Genomic DNA, 6,087 nt, shown 5'->3' with positions numbered 1-6,087 from the left:
TTCAGACAGAATTAATGAACGCGTTATAAGTTGCAAAGTTTCTTCTCCAGATCTTTCTGGATTTTCTCAGTAGGAATTTTCCGTTCCACCTTAAATGGAGCAGCAGTTACATTCTGGCGCATCAGCCATTTAAGGTGGAATGGAAAATTAAAAAAAAATCTGGCAAATAAGGCAACTTTACTCACACATTTCAGGCCAGTGTGATGATTCCTATATGCGATTAGCACCATGCTAGTTGGTGGGCTATAAGCTTCCATTACTTGTTAGCAGCATTAGCTTCATGGCTCCAGCGCTAAAGCTAAAGAAGCAAAATCAGAGATCAAACAGACCTTGGCTGACCACCTCCAGGTGGGGAACCGGGGCTGAACTATCGCTTTAATCCTATCCAGTGGGGCTCAGAGGAGGATGGTTCCCTTTTTAAGTGTTGGTTCCTCTCAGTGGTTCCTCGGGGGGGTTCTCCTGACTCCATCTTCCTCATTAAGTCATCTGCTCACGTTTCTGGAGTAAAGCTGAGGAAGTTCTGTAGAAGTGAGGCTGAGCTGAACTGAAGTAGAGGCAGTAGAGCGGTGGTCCTGGTGGTCCTGCAGGGGGAAGCCCAGCTCAGGCTGCTTTAATCCCGCAACCCCCACCACCGCCCCCCCCCGCCACCGCTACACCTGGCCCTGTCGCTCCGCACCAGCTGGAGAGTGAAGGAGAAGGTCGAGTGATCAGATCAGATCAGAAATGAAGCTGCTCCAAATCAGCACTGAATCATCTCAGGAGAACCAGATCCTTCAACATATCTCATATTTCTTATTGCCTGATTGCAGTAGGAATATGAAAAAAACTTATTTCTAGACTTCTTTTGAGTCATTTTATCTGCTTAAATAGTTTTATTCTTCTCACAGATGATTGTTTTGCCCTCAAATATAATTTCTACGAATAAGTAAAACGATCTGCTGGTGGAATAAGATCAGTTCAGTGGATAAAATTACTGAAAATAAGTGGAAATGTCTTACAGGAATCTTATAATGAGAAATATTAGGTATATTGGCTGCATTAGGACGTTTATAATTTTTGCAGTATATATTCCAGAGAACAGTTTAAGCTTTACTGACCCCTGAACAGTCCAGTTTAGTCATTTTATATGAAATATAATAGAACTATAGTGTAGATGAATCAGGTGAAGTGCTCAGAAATCAAAAATATGAAAAACACTGAAATTCAGAATCAGGATATTTTGTGTTCGCACATCAGCAGATGTGCGCAGGGTGTGTTTACATAATCACAAGTGATTTCTAGGGGTGTAAAGATTCATAAAATTCATGATTCAGTATGATATTATTCAGTGATTTTTCAGTTTAATACATATTAAATACATACAGAATAACTAAGAAGTGCCTGAAAATGTGCCTCATGTTATTATGATGATGTTTCCATTTTCAGTTTATGAGATGTGACGTATAATGTGTTAGCTATGATACAGTACACGACATTACTGTACTTTACGGTGTATACGGTATGATATGACAGGTTACAGTATGTTATGATACAGTACAATATGTTACAACATAGTATGATATGTCAATAACAGTGCAATATGTTATGATACACTATATTACAGAAAAATATAATGTCTTTATGAGACAGCATCATAAATTAAGATACAGTACAGTATGTTATGATATAGTATGATACATTACCATGTAATGGAATATGATACATTGTGTTGTTACACTCCTGGTTGCTGGTGATTTTATAATCTCAGAGCAGAAACACTTTTTGTTCCCTAAAGAGCCAAAACTGTTTGTTCTATGGTATCAGTCCAGAGGACCCTCACTAGCAGCTTTATTTATTAGGGTGTAGGCGACTTTTTCCTCTAGCTTTCACTGGCGCTGCTGTTGTGTTGCTGTTTTGGAGGGTTTGGCTGTGTTAACAGTTACAAAGAGCTCTTAGATTCAGCACATGCGCCTGTGTGAGGTGAGGGTGTGTAGTGTTAACAGAGCTGCTGTGTGTGTTGTTTGTGTAGGTGAAAGTTGGGATGGTGGAGTGAGTGTTGGGGTGAGGGGGGGTGGGTGTTGGGATGGTGGAGTGAGTGTTGGGATGGATGGTGGAGAGAGTGTTGGGATGGTGGGAGTGAGTGTTGGGATGGATGGTGGAGAGAGTGTTGGGATGGTGGGAGTGAGTGTTGGGATGGATGGTGGAGTGAGTGTTGGGATGGGAGACTAAGTGTTGGGATGGGGAGAGAGGGTGTGTTGGGATGGTGAGAGTGAATGTTGGGATGGTGAGAGTGAGTGTTTGGATTGATGGTGGAGAGAGTGTTGGGATGGGGCACTAAGTGTTGGGATGGGGAGTGAGGGTGTGTTGGGATGGGGGAGTGAGTGTTGGGATGGTGAGAGTGAGTGTTTGGATTGATGGTGGAGAGAGTGTTGGGATGGGGCACTAAGTGTTGGGATGGGGAGTGAGGGTGTGTTGGGATGGGGGGGTGGGTGTTGGGATGGTGGAGTGAGTGTTGGGATGGATGGTGGAGAGAGTGTTGGGATGGTGGGAGTGAGTGTTGGGATGGATGGTGGAGAGAGTGTTGGGATGGTGGGAGTGAGTGTTGGGATGGATGGTGGAGTGAGTGTTGGGATGGGAGACTAAGTGTTGGGATGGGGAGAGAGGGTGTGTTGGGATGGTGAGAGTGAATGTTGGGATGGTGAGAGTGAGTGTTTGGATTGATGGTGGAGAGAGTGTTGGGATGGGGCACTAAGTGTTGGGATGGGGAGTGAGGGTGTGTTGGGATGGGGGAGTGAGTGTTGGGATGGTGAGAGTGAGTGTTTGGATTGATGGTGGAGAGAGTGTTGGGATGGGGCACTAAGTGTTGGGATGGGGGAGTGAGTGTTGGGATGGTGAGAGTGAATGTTGGGATGGTGGGAGTGAGTGTTTGGATGGTGGGAGTGAGTGTTGGGATGGCGAGAGTGAGTGTGTGGATGGCAGGAATGAGTGTTTGGATGGTGGAGTGAGTGTTGGGATGGTGAGAGTGAATGTTTGGATGGCAGGAGTGAGTGTTTGGATGGTGGGAGTGAGTGTTGGTATGGTGGGAGTGAGTGTTGGGATGGTGAGAGTGAGTGTTGGGATGGCAGGAGTGAGTGTTTGGATGGTGGGCAGGAGTGAGTGTTTGGATGGTGGGAATGAGTGTTGGGATGGTGCAGTGAGGTTTGGGATGGTGGGAGTGAGTGTTGGGATGGTGAGAGTGAATGTTGGGATGGTGAGGGTGAGGGTGTGTTGGGATGGGGGAGTGAGTGTTGGGATGGTGAGAGTGAATGTTGGGATGGTGAGAGTGAGTGTTGGGATGGTGGAGTGAATGTTGGGATGGTGGAGTGAATGTTGGGATGGGAGGAGTGAGTGTTTGGATGGTGAGAGTGTGTGTTTGGATGGTGGGAGTGAGTGTTTGGATGGTGGGAGTGAGTGTTGGGATGGCGAGAGTGAGTGTGTGGATGGCAAGAATGAGTGTTTGGATGGTGGAGTGAGTGTTGGGATGGTGAGAGTGAATGTTTGGATGGCAGGAGTGAGTGTTTGGATGGTGAGAGTGAGTGTTGGGATGGTGGGAGTGAGTGTTGGGATGGTGAGAGTGAGTGTTTGGATGGCAGGAGTGAGTGTTTGGATGATGGGCAGGAGTGAGTGTTTGGATGGTGGGAATGAGTGTTGGGATGGTGGAGTGAGGGTTGGGATGGTGGGAGTGACTGTTGGGATGGTGAGAGTGAGTGTTGGTATGGTGGGAGTGAGTGTTGACATGGTGAAAGTGAGTGTTTCGATGGCAGGAGTGAGTGTTTGGATGGTGGGAGTGAGTGTTGGGATGGTGGAGTGAATGTTGGGATGGTGTGAGAGTGTTGGATGGTGAGAGTGAGTGTTGAGACAGCAGGAGTGAGTGTTGGATGGTGAGAGTGAGTGTTGGGAAGGCAGAAGTGAGTGTTTGGATGGTAGGAGTGAGTGTTGGATGGTGAGAGTGTGTGTTTGGATGGTGGGAGTGAGTGTTGTTATGGTGGGAGTGAGTGTTGACATGGTGGAGTGAATGTTGGGATGGTGTAAGTGAGTGTTGGGATGGTGAGAGTGAGTGTTTGGATGGCAGGAGTGAGTGTTGGGATAGTGGGAGTGAATGTTGGGATGGTGGAGTGAATGTTGGGATGGTGTGAGAGTGTTGGATGGTAAGAGTGTGTGTTGGGACGGCAGGAGTGAGTGTTTGGATGGTGAGAGTGAGTGTTGGGATGGCAGGAGTGAGTGTTGGAATGGTGGCGTGAGTGTTTGGATGGTGGAGTGAATGTTGGGATGGTGGGAGTGAGTGTTGGGATGGTGGGAGTGACTGTTGGGATGGTGAGAGTGAGTGTTGTTATGGTGGGAGTGAGTGTTGACATGGTGACAGTGAGTGTTTGGATGGCAGGAATGAGTGTTTGTATGGTGGGAGTGAGTGTTGGGATGGTGGAGTGAATGTTGGGATGGTGTGAGTGAGTGTTTGGATTGTGGGAGTGAGTGTTTGGATGGCAGGAGTGAGTGTTGGGATAGTGGGAGTGAATGTTGGGATGGTGGAGTGAATGTTGGGATGGTGTGAGAGTGTTGGATGGTGAGAGTGAGTGTTGGGACGGCAGAAGTGAGTGTTTGGATGGTGAGAGTGAGTGTTGGGACGGCAGGAGTGAGTGTTTGGATGGTAGGAGTGATTGTTGGATGGTGAGAGTGTGTGTTTGGATGGTGGGAGTGAGTGTTGGGATGGTGGAGTGAGTGTTTGGATGGTGGAGTGAGTGTTGGGATGAGGGGGGTGAGTGTTTGGATGGCAGGAGTGGGTGTTTGGATGGTGGGAGTGAGTGTTGGGATGGTGGGAGTGAATGTTTGGATGGCAGTAGTGAGTGTTTGGATGGTGGGAATGAGTGTTGAGATGGTGAGAGTGAGTGTTTGGATGGCAGGAGTGAGTGTTTGGATGGTGGAAATGAGTGTTGGGATGGTGAGAGTGAGTGTTTGGATGGCAGGAGTGAGTGTTTGGATGGTGGGAGTGAGTGTTGGGATGGTGGGAGTGAGTGTTGGAATGGTGGCGTGAGTGTTGAGATGGTGAGAGTGAGTGTTTGGATGGCAGGAGTGAGTGTTGGGATGGTGGGAGTGAGTGTTGGGATGGTGGCGTGAGTGTTGGGATGGTGGAGTGAATGTTGCGATGGTGGAGTGTGTGTTGGGATGGTGGGAGTGACTGTTGGGATGGTGAGAGTGAGTGTTGGGATGGTGTAAGTGTGTGTTGGGATGGTGGAGTTAATGTTGGCATGGTGGAGTGAGTGTTAGGATGGTGGGAGTGAGTGTTGGGATGGTGGAGTGAATGTTTGGATGGTGTGAGAGTGTTGAATGGTCAGAGTGGGTGTTGGGACAGCAAGAGTGAGTGTTGGGATGGTGAGAGTGAGTGTTGGGATGGCGAGAGTGAATGTTTGGATGGCAGGAGTGAGTGTTTGGATGGTGGGAGTGAGTGTTTGGATGGTGGGAGTGAGTGTTGGGATGGTGAGAGTGAGTGTTTGGATGGCAGGAGTGAGTGTTAGGATGGCAGGAGTGAGTGTTTGGATGGTGGGAATGAGTGTTGAGATGGTGGCGTGAGTTTTGGGATGATGGAGTGAATGTTGCGATGGTGAGAGTGAATGTTGTGATGGTGGAGTGAGTGTTGGGATGGTGGGAGTGAATGTTGGGATGGTGGAGTGAGTGTTGGGATGGTGGAGTGAGTGTTGGGATGGTGGAGTGAAAGTGCCTGATGAAGAGAGGAGGGAAGTGAAGTGAAGTGTGAGAAGTACTGCTGCCTGGTCTGTGTGTGTGTGTGTGTGTGTGTGTTTGGGGGGGGGTGTTTTACTCTGAGCCCCACTGTTAGTTCAGTTCTGGAAGGTCAGAATAAAAATAGCCCCACACTGAGGCAGTCGGACAGCTTCAGCACACACGCTCAGGACGCTTTAGCTAATGTTTCCCCAAACGTTTTAATGAGCTCTCACTGAGGTTCCAGATAGAACCGTTCTCTCTCACTTTATATATACATTATAATTGTATATATAACCTTATAATTAAACTTAAAATTATACATAACTGACAATTATATCACTCCACTTAACTATA

At 47.6% G+C, this 6,087-nt stretch overlaps 1 protein-coding gene across 4 annotated transcripts in view; it reads left to right on the top strand.

Annotated features, from left to right (window-relative positions):
* LOC118806544 (anoctamin-1) overlaps positions 1 to 6,087 on the top strand; it is a 90,382-nt gene that overhangs the window by 328 nt on the left and 83,967 nt on the right. The gene's annotated exons all lie outside the window — the stretch shown is intronic.

Source organism: Colossoma macropomum, unplaced genomic scaffold (genome assembly GCF_904425465.1).
Source record: "Colossoma macropomum unplaced genomic scaffold, Colossoma_macropomum, whole genome shotgun sequence".
NCBI classification, from domain to species: Eukaryota; Metazoa; Chordata; class Actinopteri; order Characiformes; family Serrasalmidae; genus Colossoma; species Colossoma macropomum.
Note: the sequence above shows the minus strand (reverse complement) of the source record. Positions and strands in the feature narration are given on the sequence as shown.